Source organism: Eschrichtius robustus, chromosome 4, assembly GCF_028021215.1.
Source record: "Eschrichtius robustus isolate mEscRob2 chromosome 4, mEscRob2.pri, whole genome shotgun sequence".
Lineage (NCBI taxonomy): Eukaryota > Metazoa > Chordata > Mammalia > Artiodactyla > Eschrichtiidae > Eschrichtius > Eschrichtius robustus.
Window position 1 is genome coordinate 38,692,351 of NC_090827.1, and position 21,577 is coordinate 38,713,927.

Below are 21,577 nucleotides of genomic sequence, written 5' to 3' on the forward strand. Positions count from 1 at the left end.
AGTGGCTTGCAAATCTGGACACCCATGGAATATAACACAACACGCATTTGAAGCTGTGCGGTTCAGGAAGTACAGTCCTAAGCATTTGACCCCTTCAGCTCCCTTGTGCTGGAGGCAGAACAGGCATCCTTGGCTTTGCCACAGCAGGGCGTAGAGATGCACGGCCCATTGGCCCCTCAGTGTGCTGGCTTTGGGAGCCTGGCATCCTGTCACTTCTGAGATCCAGGCTTATCATGTGTGAAACGGGGAATTAACACGAATTCCTACTTTGCAGAGATGTAGGGACCAGCTGTACGGGAGTTCTTAAATTATAAAGCACGGTACAAACGTTAGCATTTGTTGTTGTTGTTGCTGATATCATGGGGAGAATAAAATGCTTCTTGGAGACCAATGATGATTATGGTTAAAACAAACCAAGAAATAATCAAATTCTTTTTTTTGTTTGTGTTTTGTTTTTTAAATAATTTCTTAGAACCTACTCATGATTGTGTTTTAATAAATTGCTGTCAGGCACACTGAAACCTTTGGAGGAAAGATAATGCATTTTAATTAATTAATTAATTAATTAATTAATTAGCTGCATTGGGTCTTCATTGCTGCGCGCTGGCTTTCTCTAGTTGCGGCGAGCGGGGGCTACTCTTAGTTGCAGTGCGTGGGTTTCTATTGTGGTGGCTTCTGTTTGTTGAGGAGCACTGGCTCTAGGCACACGGGCTTCAGTAGTTGTGGCACACGGACTCAGCAGTTGCGGCTCGCGGGCTCTAGAGTGCAGGCTCAGTAGTTTTAGCACATGAGCTTAGCTGCTCTGTGGCATGTGGGATCTTCCTGGACCAGGGATCAAACCAGTGTCCCCTGTGTTGGCAGGCGGATTCTTAACCACTGCGCCACCAGGGAAGTCCCTAATCAAATTCTTAAAATGACTTTTCAGGAAAATAAGACTGTGTTCTTGTTGTTATTTCTATATGCAGGATGGTAGATAAATCAGGAGAGAAACTGGAGAGGACGCAGATTTTCAGGAAGGCAGACGTGACTTGCCCAGAGTAGAACATGAGAATGAAATGCCTCTGTGTCAAAGTGTTTCTGTTATCAAATGTGTTAGCAAAACATCCACACACAGATTAAAGGTTACTTAAAGAGAGACCTCAGGTTTGACTTGAAAACAGATTGTAAGGTTAATGTGTAACAACACACCTAAAAAAAAAAAGCACTTTTTTTTCACTTCAGTAGGAACAGCATCTCTTTAACTCTTTCTTGAGGTATCATTACCTGAATAACCTCTATGGTTTTCAGAGCTATTACTTATGGAGTGCCTAGCATGCCCAAAGTTAAATTTCCTCTTGCTAGTCCTCATAATGCCTTGTGCAGAATCATTCTCATGTTCATGACAAGAAAATAATTTAGGTATATGATGTAGCCATGGACCTAAACCCAGGTTTTTTACTTCAAAACTCATGCCTTTTCCTCTCTCCATGCTGCTGGTGCAATCATTTATAGCTCTTTCCTCCAGAGTATCTCTTTACAGCTATAAAGAGATATTTGGAACCTCACATGTTTTGCTATTACATTCACTCATTTGTTTATTTTTTGCTCACCATTATGCAGTAAGATGCTGTTTTTCAAATTCCATTGCTGCTTCCACTGCATGAAATTGAGTTCTCTAAATGAAGAGTACTGTGTCCTCAATATAGCTTAAAATTTCAAGAAAATAGGCCATCTTAAAAACACATTTTACTTCACATCATTTTTGCACAATTAGATTAAATGCACAGGAATGTACATCCAAAGAAGTTGAAATAAGGACAATCTTTTTGGCATGATACTGGGATTAATTCTGCAACATTACTTCACAGAAATACTCTTCTCTACATGCTTTTATCCATTTAATAATCTTACCTCATTTTGAGTAAAAAAATGTAAAAATATACAGATTACCTTGGGAAAGAGATGAAATTTGTATAATGCTTCTAGAAAGTAAAAGTAAACACAAAATTCACTCTTAACAGTGGGCTAATATGAAGGCAGGAGGAGATTTTTGAGATAGGGAATATCCCTGTATTAAAGTAAACATCAGACCTGAAAAACTGACAGTCATCAGTCTCTACTTCTGTGGACATGTCATCAATTTATAAACATCATCTCATTTGCAGGAACAGCATAAACTCCACTTTTAAATAAATAAACACAACCACCAAAATGGTCATAGAGATCCAGTTCCAATTCCAAAGACCTTGGGTTAAAATCCATGAAAACTACAGTTCTAAAATATTTTCAAAGACACTCTTCAAAAAAAGCGAAAAAAGAATGAAAGAAACATTTCAATAGTTTTGTCATTTTCTTAAGATAGCAAACCAATTTTATTCACAGCTACAACTTCAGCTGGTCCTCTCTTAGGACGTGTTACACTAAACTGCAATCATACGATCATTCGGAAATAGTTTTAAAATATTAAATTAAAATAATCTAACGTCTCTAAACCTGATTCACCTGGAATAAAAGTGAATAATCAAAGAATTAGAAAATACTTTTTTTCCTAGTTTTTGCGAGAATTCAGGGTTGGAATTTATTCTAATAAGAGTGAGAATTAGAAAAAGGCCCATTAAAATCAGAGTGGGAAGGGCATTCACAATTTAAGTGATTTGTATGCTAGTTGCCTGCTTTTGACTTAGTAGCTAAACGATCTGAACAACTTGTGTATCTACAGGACCCATGCGCTCTTGCCATTATTATATGTTAACAGTGTTGCCCTATTTCACATTATGAGAATAGTCCACTGAACCTATTGGCCAATGGCTGTCAGAAGGAACACTCCTGTTTTGGTTTTCAAGTACTGGCTCACCAAAACACTACTAAAAACGTATTTGAAAGTCTTAGTTATTCAGTTATCTGGAGGTCCATATTGGAGGTAGCTGATTTAGGAAATAATTGTTCCAAACTAAATACATTCCTGGAATCGTATTCATGTTCTACTCTGATAGAAACAGACATTTGATAAGCCCAAACCACAACACATTCCAGGTTATGGGCACCATAGGACTCAGGAGCTCTAAGCATTAGCCTGAACACCTACAGGGACACCTCATACTGTGGTCGTCTACAAGGAAAATGCAAGCTAACTTCAACTTAAAGAATCTCTGCAAGAATTGAAAGCAGGCTCTTGAAGAGATATTTATACACTCATGTTCATCATAGCACTATTAAAAATATCCAGAAGTTGGAAGCAATCCAACGTTCATTGACAGATGAACGATAAAAGTGTGGCATATACATACGATGGAATATTATTTAGCCTTAAAAAGGAAGGATATTCTAACACATGCTACAACATGGATGAACCTTGATGACGTTATGCAAAGTGAAATAAGGCAGTCACAGAAAGACAAATACTGTATGAGTCCATTTATCTGAGATACCTAGAGTCGTCAAATTCATAAAGACAGGAAGTAGAATGGTTGTTACCGGGGGTTGGGAGTAGGAGGGAATGGGCACTTGTTCACATAACAATGTGAATGTATTTAACATTATTGAACTATACAGTTAAAAATGGTTAAGATGATAAATTGTATGCTATGAGTATTTTATTGCAATTAAAATTTTTTAAATCAAAAAACAGAAAATATTTCCAAATTATATGACAAATAAAGGCTTTATGTCCAAAATATATAAACAGCTCATATAACTCAATATCAAAAAACCAAACAACCCAATTAAAAAATGGGCAGAAGACCTGAATAGATATTTTTCCAAAGGAGGCCATCAGGCCATCATGGCCATAAGGTACATGAAAAGATGCTCAACATTGTTAATCATCAGAGAAATGCAAATTAAAACCACAATGAGCTATCACCTCACAGCTGTCAGAATGGCTATCATCAAAAAGACCACAAGTAACAAATGTTGGTGAGGATGTGGAGAAATGGGAACCCTGGTACACTGTTGGTGGTAATGTAAATTGGTGCAACCACTGTGGAAAAAAGTATGGAGGTTTCTCAAAAAAAATACAACTAGAACTACCACATGACCTGGCAATTCCACTCCAGGGTATGTATCTGAAGAAAATGAAAACACTAATTTGAAAAGATACATGAACCCCAATGCTCACAGAAACACTATTTACAATAGTCAAGATATGGAAGCAACCTAAGTGTCCATCAACAGATGACTGTATAAAGAAGATGTGATACACACACACACACACACACACACACACACACACAATGGAATACTACTCAGCCATAAAAAAGAATGACGTTTTGACATTTGCAACAACATGGATGGACGTGGAGGGTATTATGCTTTGTGAAATACATCAGACAAAGACAAAATACTATATGATATCACTTATATGTGGAATCTAAAAAATAAAACAAACTAGTGAATATAACAAAAAAGAAACAGACTCACAGATATGGAGAACAAACTAGTGGTTACCAGTGGGGAGAGGGAAGGGGGGTGGGGCAAGATAGGAGTAGGGGAGTAATAGGAACAAACTACTATGTATAAAATTGGTAAGGTACAAGAATATATTGTACAACAGGGAATATAGCCAATATTTTATAATAATTATAAATGGAGTATAACCTTTAAAAATTGTGAATCACTGTGCTGTACGCCTGAAACTTATATAACATTGTAATCAACTATACCTCAATAAAAAAGGAATCTTTGCAACCCATAATCCTACCTGCTATACTTGATAGAGATTAGAAACTAAGATTTGTGTTTAATTATGTAACTTCTCTTTGGGTTTAGGCTTCTCATTCATTCTTCTTCTTTTATAATATATCAATTATCTTCTTCCTCCTCTGTTCTTACTGCTTGCCTTTTGCCTTTTTTGTGTTTTGATGCATTTTTAGTCTTACTGTGTCAGTGTTTTTATTGCAAGCTGTACTAAATGCTTTTTGAAAGCAGGAAGAGTGAAAATTCTTTAATAAACCATAGTTTTAAAAATCAGTCAGAAACAGCTCCTTAAAGGCCTGTCTTCTGTAGTTTTGGTATCCAAAGGGGGAAGGGAAAATAGAACTACCTTTATCACTCCTTTCTCCTTCCAAGAACTCACATTTAATAGATGAAATCCTTTCACACTGGCTGATTTCATAAATGCCACAGCACAAGAGGTTCCCAACCCTTCTACCTATGGGAGCCTATGGAAGGTACAGTGACATTTAAAAACTTAAGCTCCTTTAGCAATATTGCACCAAACTGTACCTTTGTCACCCAAACACCTTTTGGGTGTGTAAGACATCACTTTACTTAGTAAGGAACTAGAAAAATAAACCTTTGAAATATTTCATTTTATCCCTTGAATCCAAGGGCTATCCTATTGTTTAATCAAATAACAGGCAACTCTCATCACCTGGAAAGTCTGTGTCCTTCTTCTGTATACTAAGGCGCATATCTTTCTATGATTGAGTTTTGTACAGTGCATAGGTCCAAAATTACATGAGTGCTAAATAAATACCTGATAGCTACAGAGAACAGGTAAATCCAACAAATTTCACAGACTTTGCTCTTCAAATACAGATATAAACAAAGAAAATCAGTGCTCATTCAGGGCTGAACTCCTTGAAATCTCTGGAATCTCAAGAAGAAGCCTCTTAATAAAACTGTTTGCTAACATGCTATTACTTCCATCAATTGCCCCAGGTGTAGGTGTGTGTGTGTGTGTGTGTGTGTGTGTGTGTTACACAATGTTGGAATGCGTGCAGCGATAGTGTCAATCTTACAACAGAGAGTTAAATAATTTGAGTGGTGTGGTGCACACAGATAATCACAGCAGATCTGCAGGACCAGACCTTACATATGATACTTCAAGCTACATTTTTATGTATGAATAAATCTAACATCTTGTTACATGGTCAGTGCAACAGATGGTCCCTGTCTCAAGCTTGTTATTTTCCTAAAAACAGCATGCAGAAACAGTCCTTTTTTTTCAAATCTTAATTAGAATAAAAATGACCTCAATTTGAGCATTCAAATTATGCCAGTTAATGGTTTTTATTTATTTTTTCACAGTCTTACTAGATTTTTCCTGAACGGACAAACAAGATATATCTGTAGGAGGACCATTTTGCTAGTTGCAGTTTAGATGTCTGTTCATTTTTATAGTATTTACATCATTTATTAACAGGCAGGGCAGAACTCAGCTGCTTAAGAATCACTGCAGAATGTTGTTTGTGGTTTGCTTTACTGGACAGATGAGCCAGAGGGAGTGGTATCCCAATGATCCCCATAACATTCATGTATTCTCTATTAATTTTACATCGGCAAGTCCAGTAATAGTTAAAAGCTAGTTCAGTGTTTTGTTTGTTACCTTAATTGATGTTCCAGAAGGGATATGTTTCATAGAACTGCCCTCGACTTAAGCATCACAACTTCTGCTGACTTTAATGGATATTACACAGACCAAAAGAATATGTGACAACTGAAAAATCCAGAAGCAGCCTGGTTATACAGCAACCATAATTTACCACTGATGGTCCTAGAAATTTTTTATCTTTACCATACATTTTATCTATAGTTTTTGATAAAACAGTCCTTTGTACCTTACCTTTTTAAATACTCATAGAGTCAGCACAGTTTCTTTTGGGTACAGGACACATGTTTTTGGTAGAGGAAAGAAACATGCAGCCATAACCCACTGTAAAAAGTTCAGATTTTAGAGCAAGTTAAATTGGGGGTATCTGTGATAAATCACATGACAAAAATGTTTTGGCTTGACCAAAGGTTTAATCTTCGTATTCACTGCACTGTGAATTTCCACAGGCCAGTTACGATATAATTCATTTTAAAAAGTCCGACTAAATAGCACAGGGAACTACAACCAATCTCTTGGGATAAACCATAATGGAAAAGAATATAAAAAGAATGTATATATATATATGTATAACTGAGTCACTTTGCTGTACAGCAGAAATTAACACAACATTGTAACTCAACTATACTTCACTAAAATATAAAAATAAATGATAAAAAGTGATTTCTAAGCAACTTTTCATGACACTACCTACTGTGTCATGGGGGACACACCTGTTTCTGAGATGTGTGACTAAATACCTCACACTAGAATAAAGTAAGGAAGCCAGCCAACTGCACAATATTTACCAGAATAATGGCTCACCGTCTATTATCTATACCAGGAGTGGGAGCCTTTTGTGCAGCCAAACAGGTGAATACTACTGGCACTTCATGCCTACTGACAGCAGCCGCTCTAGCAGGGGCACAGAGCCTGGCCTGATTATTCCCTGGACATTTTAAGACCTAGTGAACCAAATGTTTTGATTCTTGGCTTTGGTAAGGAAGCTTATATATGTCCTTGACAAAGGAACAGGCTCTAGTTCTTGACTAGATAAAGTGACTTACTTATTTCAAGTAAAAACTAGGAAGTCAAACCTCGCTGAAAATAGTATTCTAGGATTTGAATCCAAGCAGCTTGGTCTCAGAGCCTGGACTCAACTGTTATATTCAGGTTAAAACACCCAACAGCATGCTTGGAACCTTATGAGACTTAATCCGTGCTAACCATATTTACCAGGGGGGAAACAGGGGAGGGATAAACTGGGAGATTGGGATTGACATATACACACTACTATGTATAAAACAGATAGCTAATAAGGACCTACTGTGTAGCACAGGGAACTCTACTCAATACTCTGTAATGGCCTATATGGGAAAAGAATCTAAAAAAGAGTGAAGATATATGATTCACTTTGCTGTAAAGCAGAAACTAACACCACAACATTGTAAATCAACTATACTCCAACAAAAATTAAAAAAAAAAAAAGTCATCACCAGAATCTCTCTACACACAGAAAGGATACAAAAGAACAATATTCTCTTGTGAAAAATTTTTTTTTAAATTATCAAGCCTTATTTTCGTAGGCTGTAGACTTTAATAGCAAATTTCTGTAAATTTAACGGTATGCAGACCGCAGATGGTTCAACAGAAGACAGAAAACCTACAGTGAGCTACTGCTTCAAACAGAGGCATTTTGGGTATATATCAATACTTAAAGACATTGCTCAATTTCAATAAATTAATGAATTTATTAATGAATTAATGAACTAAATGACCATAGTTTCCTTGTTAAAAGGGGCCATATAAAAAGGTCAAATTCCCACTTGATAACTGCTGAATTTCAAGAATGTGAACAAAGTAAATTGCTGAATTTAGAAGTGGCTAGACCATTGTTTGGGTAAAGGGTGATAGCAAGTCACCTTTTCCTAGTATGATAAAAGCTTTGTATTAAACTGCAATTTGTGGAGTCGTTGTCTTCCTGAGGCAAAAGTCACATTCTTCTAGCAACCAGAACCTGCCGTAGGTTATAAAGAAGGACACTCACTCTGATGAAGCCCAGATGTGCAGCTGTGCTTCCAAGGCAACAGCTGAGCGGCTCACTCATGCAGAGGTGGCCTTAGCAGTGTGCTAGGATGGGGATGCAGATGTGGAAGGTGGGAAGCAACTGGATCACAGATGCCTTCTTCTACCTTGAGAGTCTTGCTTTGGAAGAAGAAAACAGCTAAACCTCCAGTGACTGTTATCATAGACCCTCTTCAATTCATTAATCAAACGGGGGCCTAGAAAACATTTTCAGGTGCCATAATTCTGGGTGAAAGGTAGTTTCTGTTGTTTGACTCATTGTAAAAGCTGATAAATCCATCTACCTAAATTTATTTATTTATAAATTAATTAACTTATTTTTAAATTGAAGTATAGTGGATTTACAATGTTATTTTCATGTGTACAACAAAGTGATTCAGTGATACATATACATATATCTATTCTTTTTCAGATTCTTTTCCCATATAGGTTATTACAGAATACTGAGTAGAGTTCCCTGTGCTATACAGTAGAGGTCCTTGTTGATTATCTTTTTTACATATAGTAGGGTGTACTGTTGCTCCCAAATTCCTAATTTATCCCTCTTCCCTCACCTTTCCCCACCTTTCCCCTTTGGTAACCATTAATTTGTTTTCTATGTCTGTCTCTTTCTGTTTCGTAAATAAGTTCATTTGTACCATTTTTTTAGATTCCACAGACAAGCGATATCATATGATATCATATGCGATAAGCGATTCCACAGATAAGCGATATCATATGATTTGTCTTTCTCTGTCTGGCTGACTTCACTTAGTATGATAATCTCTAGGTCCATCCATGTTGCTGCAAATGGCATCATTTATCTGCCTAAATTAAAAAATAAAGATGATGTTCGACTCGATTAATTTATCAGAGATTAGCCACGTGCCCTTTCTTATTACTGATTCCGAACATCTGTCACAAAGCAGATGTTGTTCAGGACATTGTGAACACCTACATCATTCATGACGGGGTGGGCTCAGTATCACATCCCCAGGCCACCACACCAGTAGCATAAATGTCAACACCGGGACACACTACACACGCACACGGAATGACATGAACACAATGCTTATTCAAAGGGTAGCCTCAACAGTTCTCTTTTTTTTAATCTGCTTGTAGAAAACTGCTAGTCAAGACTGCTGAGGAGCACAGCTGACATTTTCTAACCTTCTCTTCTACTCAGAAATTCTGTGAACTTCTGAACTTCCTCTAATCGGAACGAAGTGGCCATGGAGTCTCTCTTTAAGGACAAGCAAACGATTCTTTGGGTTTCTGTGTTCATCGCCTAGAAGCAAAGAGAGTTAAGGCTCACATTTCACGAGTGTTAGTTCCCTGGGGTCTCTGGAGCAGGCAGGACCCCAGTCCCCAGCCGGGCACCAGCTCTGGCACCTTTAAGAGAGAGGTGGGTGCCACTAAAGCCCCCTCATTGTGTGCTCAACACCAAGAACTGGGGGTGCAGTTGCAGGTGTGGGCAGCCAGCTGGAGTCAATGTTCTCTGCCACAAGAACAGAGACCAGCAGTCGGGAAAAGCAGAAAATACAATAAAAATTAGAAAAGCGAAGTCATCCTTTCAAGTAACATGTGGAACAGGAATTTCAATGATTTCAAGAGCAAAACTGGTGGAGCCTGTGAAAAAAAGTTTTCCATGTAGGGTGACCACCCCAAAGAGAAGAGCACCAGGGTCACAGTAAAGTAAAAAAGCAAGTTTGTGTCGTCAGTTTTCTTCCCCCTGGAAAAGTGTAGAAAAGCCTTAATGCACTTAATTTCAGTGTAAGACATTCGGAGGTAATGTTTTTATTCAATAAATGCGATATTTGGTGATAATGTCTCAGTCTACATGAGAGACAGTGATGGGAGAAAAGAGGGAGTGGGGGGGAAAGAAAGCCAGAAAATGGAGAGGAAGGGGAAGGGCCAAGCAGAAGTGGAGGGATGGGATGGGATGGGATGGGATGAGATGGGATGAGATGGCACGGGATGGGATGGCATGGCATGGGATGGGATGGCATGGCATGGGATGGCATGGGATGGCATGGGATGGGATGGCATGGGATGGGATGGGATGGGATGGGATGGGATGGGATGGCATGGCATGGCATGGTATGGGATGGGATGCGATGTGATGGCATGGGATGGGATGGGATGGCATGGGATGGGATGGCATGGGATGGGATGGGATGGCATGGGATGGGATGGGATGGGATGCGATGTGATGGGATGCGATGGGATGGCATGGGATGGGATGGGATGGCATGGGATGGGATGGGATGGGATGGGATGGCATGGGATAGCATGGGATGGGATGGGATGGGATGCGATGCGATGGGATGCGATGGGATGGCATGGGATGGGATGGGATGGCATGGGATGGGATGGCATGGGATGGGATGGCATGGGATGGGATGGGATGGCATGGGATAGCATGGGATGGGATGGGATGGGATGCGATGCGATGGGATGCGATGGGATGGCATGGGATGGGATGGGATGGCATGGGATGGGATGGGATGGGATGGGATGGGATGGGATGGCATGGGATGGGATGGGATGGCATGGGATGGGATGGGATGGGATGGGATGGGATGGGATGGCATGGGATGGCATGGGATGGGATGGGATGGCATGGGATGGGATGGCATGGCATGGGATGGGATGGGATGGCATGGCATGGGATGGGATGGGAGAGAGAGGAAAAGGATGGCCGTAGGGGGAAGGAGGAGAGAGAAGGCAGAAACCGCCAGAAGGAAAGGCAGAAAGATAGAGCCCCCTCCACTCTGGAGGGTGAGCCCACAGTGCTTCAGGTCCTGTGGTTCCATCACTTCACTTCTGCACTCAGAGACTGATCACCTTTCCTAATCTGGATGGTTTCTCATGTCTGGACTGCACACACCACCTCTGTACTCTGTCTGGCCCGATTCTAACCCTCCTTTGGAGGCTGGCACAGCCTTCAAAGCTAGATGGTTCTGCCAGCAGCTTTCCTTGAGGAGTTATTTTGTCCTTACACTCCTGGAGCACCCATCTTAGGAAAAACTCCTTTGTCATTTATTATTCCCACTTCATCTCTCAAAACGCTATTCATGTGTCTCCGTCTTTTTTTCCCCAAAACAAGTAACTTTTTGTTGAAGTAGAGCTGATTTACAACGTTGTATTAGCTTCAGGTGTACCGCAAAGTGATTCAGTTATACATATATATCTATTCTTTTTCAGATTCTTTTCCACTATAGGTTATTACCAGATATTGAATATAGTTCCCTGTGCTATACAGTAGGACACTGTTGTTGATCTATTTTATATATAGTAGTGTGTATCTGTTAATCCCAAACTCTTAATTTATCCCTCTCCCCTTTCTCCTTTGATAACCATAAGTTTGTTTTCTATGTCTGTGAGTCTATTTTTGTTTTGTAAATAAGTTCATTTGTATCATTTTTTCAGATTCCACATATAAGTGACATCATATGATATTTGTCTTTCTCTGTCTGACTGACTTCACTTAGTATGATAATCTCTAGGTCCATCCATGTTGCTGCAAATGACATGATTTCATTCTTTTTTATGGCTGAGTTCCACATCTTCTTTATCCATTCATCTGTCAATGGACATTTAGGTTGTTTCCACGTCTTGGCTATTGTAATAGTGTTGCTATGAACATAGAGGTGCATGTATCTTTTCAAACCATGTTTTTGTCTGGACATATGCCCAGGAGTGGGATTGCAGGATCATATGGTAGCTCTAGTTTTAGTTTTTTTTTAAAGGTAAATTATTTTTAATTTTATTAATTGTTACAAATTGATACATTGTTTTGAAAAATAGAGAGAAATTGGCACATAGCAAATAGCTCAAACATAAGTCAAGAAAATTTATTAGACCAAGATAGATTTGAACTCTGACTTTTAAAAAGGTCCTCCAAAACTGCTTATCTCTTTTTACTTATTTTAAACAATCTACATTAAGTATTTCATTGAGCATCTATTAGTGTGCCTGGCATAATGCTAAATACTTTAAGAAAAAAATATAAGAAGCATATCACATTGTTCTTGCCCTTAGTAGTTTATAATCTAGCTATTTGTGATTATAGAGACACATTTAAAAAATTCTGGGACCTAACACCTTTAAGTAAAATCATCTTTGAAAGTAATCACTCTGGAAGGTTATATGATTATTTCAAAAAATCCTAAAACATTTTTGCATCTTTTCCTTTGGGATTGCCTTTGGAGTCATTATACAAATCATTTAAGAAAGGTGGACTCATTACTTTTAGTTTAGTTTAGAATGCTGCTCTATCCTCCTTCTGCACCTAGTTTAGTCACCTGAATTAATCACTGGGTTTGTTGCTCACTGACTTCTGGTTATTCTAAAATCTCAAATTCACTCTAAAAGACAAGTTTCACTATTCTTGATGCCCTTCAAAAGCATGTCCTGCAGCATTACCGGGAGAACGGGAAGCCTTTCTCATCAGATTCGCATCTCCCCCAGCATCCTGCTCGGAGCTTAAGCACAGCAGGAATGCAATACACATCCTATGTTGAACTGACAGCGCATTAGCTGTTCAGCAGCTGGAGACATCGTGGTGGGCTGTGGATAGAGGCGAGGAAGGGTTCCAGATGGGGCTTGAGGGGGATTTCTTTCCGTTCTGCTATTTCAGTGTTTTCTTTCATTACTCCTTAGGCATCTGGCTTTGACACTGAAGGACAGAAAGGTCTGCCCGAAGTCGGCAGCAGATTCTCCCAACACTCTCTTCTAGCCCCGGCCTCTAACCCAGGGTTTGGTGCGTGTGCTGAGACCACTTCCCCAGCTGCCACGTTTGTCAGAAGCCAGAGGCAAAAATCCCCCTTCCGGGGCCAGCTCCTCTGCAATTGCCCGGATGTGGTAGGGCTCAAATCGACAGCACCCACCTTATGTACCTGATCCCCAGGTTGTAGGCCTCTCTGGCGTATTTTTGAACATCCCATCTGGTTGCAACTCTGGGCTCCAGTGCGAAGGGATATTCGAGGAGATCCACAAACCCTCCTTTGCCGCAGTCGGGCATGTGGAGCCCCAGGAACTGCACCATCAAGTGTGCTTTCAGCCCTGCAGCCTGTAGGCCTTCCTTCATGAGTCTCATTGTCTTCAGGCTGGTCCAGGGCCCAAATCGGCAGTTCACGCCAACGACTGAAGCCCCTGCCTTCACCAGCTTCCAGCACATTCTCCAGGTGTTACACCATGCATGTCTCTCTCTGGGCCTATGCACACAGTGGCTGCCACGGGTTTTCCAGATTCTTTTAAGACTTCCACAGCCCACACAGCTTCTTCAGGGTGTTCAAAGTACTCTGCAATCCAGAAGTTCACATTTTTCCTGGCAAAACCCTCTAGCTGTAGTCGAAAAAGTTTTTAAATTCTAGCTTCATCCTTGTGGTGTTTGTACAACGATGTCTGGCAGATCCCCCCTGCGCCCAAAGCATCACCTCTGTCGGCTGCTTCTCTGGTAAGGTCACAGGCAGCAGCGTTTACAGCTTCCCACTGGCTTTCCATATTGTCCTCACTGGCAGAAAAGATGAAAGTCCGCGTGACATTCGATCTCGCTCTCAAGAATTCCACGTGAAGCTGACGAACTGCATTTGGATGTTCTACTACGGCTTCTAGAGTCCAGAGCCTGGCCTTCATGTAGCCCCTCTTCTCCAGAGTTATGTGAAAGCTGCCGTCTCCAAGCATACCCTCCCCGCTATCCAGAGGCTCCAAAATGCCCTTCTTGGCTCCGGGGCCATCGTGCTGCGGCCGTTGCGGGCGCTGGGTGGTGGGGAGCACACGGGGCCAGGAGCCCGCCCCTCCTATTTTTAGTTTTTTCAGGAACCTCTATTCTGTTCTCAATGGTGGCTTCCCCGATTTACGTCCCCACCAACAGTGTAGGAGGGCTCCCTGTTCTACACGTGTCTACATCTCAATTCACCAACCACACGACAGAATTCTGGAGAACGGAAATTGTGACTGTCACTGTGGTTCCCTTACCATGGCCACCACAGAGCCTTGCACACTGCAGACATTCTCAATACTTCCTCCTGACTAGCGAAATACCAGTCGTCGTTCATTTTTTTGACTAAATGATAAGAGTAAAGAGATTTACTTTTCACTTTAGGGGAAGTGACTGGGATAGTCTTTGTAATATTGTTCTCCTCCTTTTTTTTTTTCTTGGCTGCGCCTCACGGCTTGTGGGATCTTAGTTCCCCGACCAGGGATTGAACCTGCGCCCCCTGCAGTGGGAGCGCAGAGTCCTAACCACTGGACCACCAGGGAAGTCCCTCCCCCTCCTTCTTAATCGACCTCGTGCTAACCACAAGTTCTCACAGCTATAAGTTATGTGACTGGTAAAGCAGAACTACAGAATCATAAACTGTAAGAGGTTGGAAGGGACCTCTGAGACCCTTCCTTCTCCATTACTTTGTAGACGAGAGGAGACACGTGATGTAATGAAAACAGCAGGAGCTTTCAGGGAAGACCTGGGCTCACACGTGAGGTTCACCTCTCCATTGCTATGTGATCGTGGATAATCCACTGAACTGTTGTCTGCCTGAGGCAGCTGCATCATTTATAAAACAGTGATCATCGTACCTGCTTTAAAATACGATTGTAAACGAGTGGTTCATATAAAAGCATCAAGTAGAGCTAATGGCACATGGCAGGCCCCATAAGTATCCTGCTACTAGACGGAGAGCCCTTTTAAGCACGGAGATGATGTTCTACTGAGCTTTGATTCTCCAGTGTGGGAAATGTAGATAATTAAATGAGGAAACAGAGATCTGGACCTTGAGTGAAGCTTCCTGAAAGCCAAGCAGAATCAGAGTCTGGGTTGGGTTTTAAACATCACCTAGACCAGTGGTTCTCCAAATGTGGTCTGAGGATGCGGGGGTGTCCCCAGGACTCTTTCCAGGATTCCAAGAGGTTCTTTCTCTGACTATACATCTGCGTGAGGCTGAATCTTTTTCCTACACTTTGGCCAAACAACCAGTCACAACTGGCTGGATGTAAGAAGCAGATAAGAGAGTGCAACTGTCTTCATTTAAGTCAGATTGAAGGAATTGCAAAAAAGGCAAAACAGTGCCACTCTTCTAATTTTTTTTGTTGTTTTGAAAAAAAAGTTATTTTTCATAAAATGTTTTTGCTATTATGTTTTTGTCTTGCTATTTATGTAATATATAATAGGTTAATCTTATTTTTAAATGAATCAATATTTTAAAAAATTTCTGTTTTAATTTCTGATATGAGTAAATACCAATAGCTATAACTTACATAAACAAAAGCTCTTTGGGGTCCTTGATGATTTTAAGAGCATAAAGGGGGTCCTGAGAACAAAAAGTTTGTGAACCGCTGATCTCATCCAATTCCCTCATTCTCCAGAAGGGAGACAAGGGTCTAGTGAAGTTAACTCATTCACTTGACAACACTGAGGGACTTATCAGCAAGGTTAGGGACTGAGCCCCTGGTCTTCAACAGTGGAGCTCTTAAATATTGTTGTGATATCAGAGAGGAAGGAAACAGATTTGGAGGACTAAGTCACACTCTGAACCAAAGTTCCAGTTTTTCTAAGAATATTTTATTTTCCATTTGTGTTCTTTAGACATTGGGCATATTCTCACCCATTTTGGAGAGTAACTCTTATGAAAGATGATACATGATTGGTCAGTAAAGTTTCCAAATACATACAGTCTCTGAAACCACCCAATGAAACCAACATTAGCGCCAAAGGTCCACTATGCCTAACTGCCTGAAAAATCAAGTTCCATGGTCAAGGTACAAGCCTTGATGTAGTTGAAAAATTCTGAGTTTGGGACTGAGAGACATTGGGGCTCAAAACTTTGAGCCTCTGTCACCTCATCTTTGAAAGAGGTGTAATAAATTCCCACATCACAGAGCTGTGAAGATGAAATAGGATGTGTGGGAGATGGCGTACAGCATGATGCCTTTCACCAGCTTTCAGCATCAGCCCATAATCCTTCAAATAACCCCTGTAAACTACTTGATTATTAATTACTTTTGCACTCTAGTATCCATGTAAATGGAGTGTTATGGACTGAATGTTCGTCTTCCCCCACCCCCATATGTTGATGCTCTAACCCCCAATGTGATGGTATCAGTAGGTGGGGCTTTGGGGAGGCATTTAGGGTCATGAGGGTGGAGCCCCCATGATAGGATTAATGCCCTTCGAAGAAGCAGCAGAGACATTGGAGCTGACTCTCTGCACCATGTGAGGCCAGTGAGAAGGCAGCCTTCTCTCTGCAAGTCAGGAAGAAAGCCTTCAGCAGAACCTGACCATGCTGGCACCCTGATCTTGGACTTCTAGCCTCTAGCACTATGAGAAATAAGGGTCTGCTGTTTAAACCACCCCATCTATGGGGTTTGGTTACAGCAGCCGGAGGTGCCTAAGACAGAGAGGGACACAATGCCTGTAGCAGAACGGGAGTTAGGAGTTTATAAACTACTCATTTCATCGATTCTATTGAGGCAGTGTCTATTTCAAGGTGGACGGGCACAGAAGATGGGTCCAGCTAGACAAAGCTTGCCACACCCATCACTGTGTACGTTGACTGGGGCGACATTCCTGCTGCAGTGCTAATGACCCAGATACACAGATGAGTTTTAAATAAGGAGGTGGAGGGTCTCCACATATGACCTTCTTTTTTTGATTTCTCTCCCTTCTCCACTTGTTTCTTTCAGAAAAGTATCAATCTCAGAACTTAAGAAAAATTAAATAACCACCTCAGAGCCTGCCCAAAACAGAACCCTATTAAATTAGCTTAGGGTTTCATCGGTGGAAGTGAGGGACATAAAACCAAAATCATCTCTCGTGTGTGATACAATAAAAATGGATAATCATGTGACACAGTTTGGGTTCTAGAAGTATCTAAAGACACAAATTCAGAAAATACTTTATATATCAAGACACAGCAGGTGTGTTCTCCTTCTTCAATCCAGAGGGGTGCTGTCAAAGCTACCATCTCTGGAGCTTCCCTGGTGGTGCAGTGGTTAAGAATCCGCCTGCCAATGCAGGGGACACGGGTTCGAGCCCTGGTCCGGGAAGATCCCACATGCCGTGGAGCAACTAAGCCCATGTGCCACAACTACTGAGCCTGCGCTCTACAGCCCACAAACTACAACTACTGAGCCTGTGAGTCACAGCTACTGAAGCCCGCACGCCTAGAGCCTGTGCTCCGCAACAAGAGAAGCCACTGCAATGAGAAGCCCACACACTGCAGTGAAGAGTAGCCCCTGCTCGCCACAACTAGAGAAAGCCCGTGCGCAGCAACGAAGACCCAACACAGACAAAAATAAATTTAAAAAAAAAGCTACCATCTTTGTGTCTTATGACCTGTGTCAAGGCGGGGGAAGCCTGGAGCCCTCCTTAGTGTGTTAGTTGGTTAATCCATTCCTTGCCACCTGCCCCATCTTGCAATATAATCACTGCATCAAAACTAATTTTCCTCTATCAGTTTTTCAATAAAGAAATATACTCCAGTGAGTTTATTTTGTATTGAAGAGTATTTTTACCTGAAGAGACCAAAGTCCTTGAGCACATTAACTGAACTAAAGAACAACATGCTAATATTAGCCACATTAAGCCTTTTAAACATAACATATGATCTTAAACTGGTTTTGACTTTTATTTGAAATGAAAAATAGCTCCCTCTAGTTAGCCAGAGTAAAGCTGGGACTTATTTCTTGCATCACCACTGCTCTGTGATCCCAATATAGTTACAAATAGCTTACACAGTTCATTCCATTTGCAATCTCCTATTTGTTTTGCTTTAATTTCATATTATACTGGCAATTACCCAGCTTCATTAACTACTTAGGAAATTTCTCAAGTACACTACAAGAAACGCCACGCAAGAAATATTAACCTACAGCAGTGCTCTTGAAGTCAACCTTGAAAGGGAAATCCTTTTCATCAGGTTTACATGCCAAGCCCTAAAAGCACTGTGGGGTCAACCCACATCAAAAATCTTGCTTCTGACCCTTGTACTGGAAAGAAGACCCATTACCAACCCCCAAAATCATCACTGAGTGCCAATTATGTAGAAAGCATTTTGCTAGACATTAAGGAAAAATTTTAAAATACTTCCTGTATTCTAGGAGTTTACAGTATATCTGGAGTAAAAATGTATGTGTAAAAATACATACACACACACACACAATAAAACATAGAAAGTACCAAAGGACTGATATAGAAAAAAATTGACACAGATAAAAACAGTTTTGGGGGAACAAGTCACTATTGACTTTGGGTAAGAGAGGTGATTGGAGAGGAAGCATCCTTTGGGTTGGGCTTGGGGGAGGGGAAAGGAAAATGTTAGGAGCAAAGGCACAGCAGTGGAAAGACAGGACAAAGGGAAGAGGAAGGTTAATTTGGTTGGCATGGAGTTTATGCGGGGAAATAATGCTGAAAATAGCATTTTAAAACTAATTAGCTCTGTTTTATATACAGTAGTGTGTATATGTCAATCCCAATCTCCTAATTTATCCTTCCCCTTTCTCTCCCTGTTAAGCATAACTAATTAGAACCTACTGTATAGCACAGGGAACTCTACTCAGTACTCCGTAATGGCCTATATGGGAAAAGAACCTAAGAAAAGAGTGGACATATGTATATGTAGAACTGAGTCACTTTGCTGTACCCCTGAAACTAACACAACACTGTAAATCAACTATACTCCAATAAAAATTTTTAAAAAACAGAAAAAAATAAAATTAATTAGTTCATCAAGTACTTACTAATGCCAGACAGTATCCTAGGTGCTGGCCATGCAAAGGTGTACCACACAGGCCAGCTTCCTCCCCTCCCTGAGCCTACGTTACGGGGTCAGGGGACCTGCTACAGAGAAAATAAACATGTGACATGATGGGAGGGATTGGGCGAGGTGGTGGGGGAGGGTATATACCCTAGGTCTGGTGGTCGGGCAAAATCTGTCTGAATAGGAATACTCTGTGCTGAGACAAGGTGAGAATGCACCATCCTCCTTCACAGAGCGAACAGCAGGTGTGAAGGGCCTGAGTCAGGAATGACCTTAGATCCTTCAAAGCACCAAAAGGTCATCAGTGGGGCTAACCAAGGGCGCTAGCAAATCCTCTGAGAGAATTCCTTCAAACTGCCCCTTACTATTTTCAATACCACTTTTTTGTGGTCCTATATGAGGATGATGGTATATTACCTGAGTCATATTCTCTGGGGATACGGCAGGTGGGATTTCTTCGTGATGCTGCCTTCACTTTTCTCATGACACCCCCCACCTGCCACTAGAGCGGGAGCCCCATGTTTTGTTCACTGTTGAATTCCTGGTGCCTAGAACAGTGCTTGGTGTATTTAAGTTGCTCAAGAAATAGCTGTCGAATGAACACACTGAGTGAACATCACTTATCTCCTCCTCCCCAGAGTGGTCCAAAATGAGAGGCGTGGATGGGGAAAAACAAGACAGGACAAGAAGTGAGTAAGAACATCTACCTGTGATTCTAGCTTTAAATTAAGACTGCTCTCCTTAGCGTACTCATTTTTCTCAGGTAAGGGAGGTCCCTGTCCCTTGCATGCTCCTCTCAGGAACTTCTCTTTTTTTAATTGGAGTAGAGTTGATTTACAATGTTGTGTTAGTTTCTGATGTACAGCAAAGGGATTCAGTTATACATATATTTCTAATTTTTTTCATATTCTTTTCCATTACGGTTTCATATTCTTATCCATTACGGGATATTGAATATAATTACCTGTGATGAACTTTTCTGGATGTGAGCAGGTTACCCATTCCTTCAAGAACTTCCCTCCCCTCACCTCCTCTGCTGACATATCTGGAAGTAACTTTTAACTCCCAACTCTACTTCTCATCATCATGCTAGGTTGATAAAGGGGAAGAAATACTGCTGAAAAAAGAAGAAAAAGGGGGACTTCCCTGGTGGTCCAGTGGTAAAGAATCCACCTTCCAAAGCAGGGGACGCGGGTTTGATCTCTGGTTCGGGAACTAAGATCCCACATGCCGCGGGGCAACTAAGCCCGCACGCCTCAACTAGAGAGCCCGTGTGCCGCAACTAAGACCTGATGCAGCCAAAAAAAAAAAAAAAAAAAACACCAAGATAATCGTTAGAAAAAAAAAGAAGAAAAAGAAACGCCTCCTGTTTTGGGACTGTACCTACATTTTCTCTGCCCTCATATGTAACTGAATAATTATTTCTTGTTTGTCACTTACAAAACCTCCTCAGACCCCACTGCACCCTCCCCTGCAGTTCCCTCTGCCTGGCCTCCTTCAGGTGGCAAGATGTCCTTTATACCTAGTTTTGTGCAAAAGAAAGATAGTTCCATTCTGCGATGCTTCTGTCCCTTGCAGACAAGGAATGACCGTTCTCTATTTGTGACATTGTTTTTCTTTATTCAGGAGTCTCAAACTCAACCATCTACAGGGGCCGGGCATGGATGACGAAGGGCACAAGGGCAGGGGGTGTGGGAAGTGTGATGAGACAGGCAGCTCATGCACCGTCTAACGGGGGGGCTCTGAGTCCTGCCCAGCAAGCCAAGTGCTCAGCCCGTTCTGCTAAACACCTTGGCCCTCCAGCTGCTGGTACAGGGTCCGGGTTGTTGGAGGGTCCAGTGGAGACAGAAAGAGGACTTCTTTTCTTTTATAGTTTACTCCCTTAAATTGACCCAGAAGTAAAAAACAAAGCAAAACAATGGAAATCTCAGAAGGCTGCTGATTTTTCAGTGGCAGGAAAAGAGGTGTAGGGGTATGTTTGTATGTGTGTGTGTGAGAGACAGACAGACAGACACAGAAAAAAAGAGAGAGAAGAGGAGGAAGGAAAGAGAGGGGGTGGGAAGGGGGGGAAGGAAGTGAGACAGTAGGGAGGAGAGAGGGAAAGGGAGGCGGTCAGAGACTAGAAACACAGAAACTACACAGTTCAGTGTCCCCGTGAGCGGAGGGAAGTAAGAAATCCTATCTGAAAGCAGCAGCAAGGGAACAGTGGAGGGAAAGAGAGGCTGGGGACAGATGGGGGAAAGCAGATGGAGCCAGTGCAGGGGATGCTGAGCCAGGCTCATCCCACCCTCTGGCTCTCTCATCAGCACCTCTGCCCCTTGTCCTAACCCTGCTGGAGCCAAGGGTCCCGGCACAGAAGTCATCTCCTGTGGCTCAGGAATATCAACCAGCCCCCTCGGGAGGCGAGGGCGGGGCGTGCCAACCCCTGGGTCCCTGTGGGGACACTCTGATCCCTGCCTGAACA

General features: G+C 41.5%; 1 protein-coding gene and 1 pseudogene across 2 annotated transcripts in view; both read right to left on the reverse strand.

Annotated features, from left to right (window-relative positions):
- NR3C2 (nuclear receptor subfamily 3 group C member 2) overlaps window positions 1–21,577 on the reverse strand; it is a 367,420-nt gene that overhangs the window by 44,220 nt on the left and 301,623 nt on the right. The gene's annotated exons all lie outside the window — the stretch shown is intronic.
- Window positions 13,015–16,920, reverse strand: LOC137764428 (S-methylmethionine--homocysteine S-methyltransferase BHMT2 pseudogene; annotated as a pseudogene).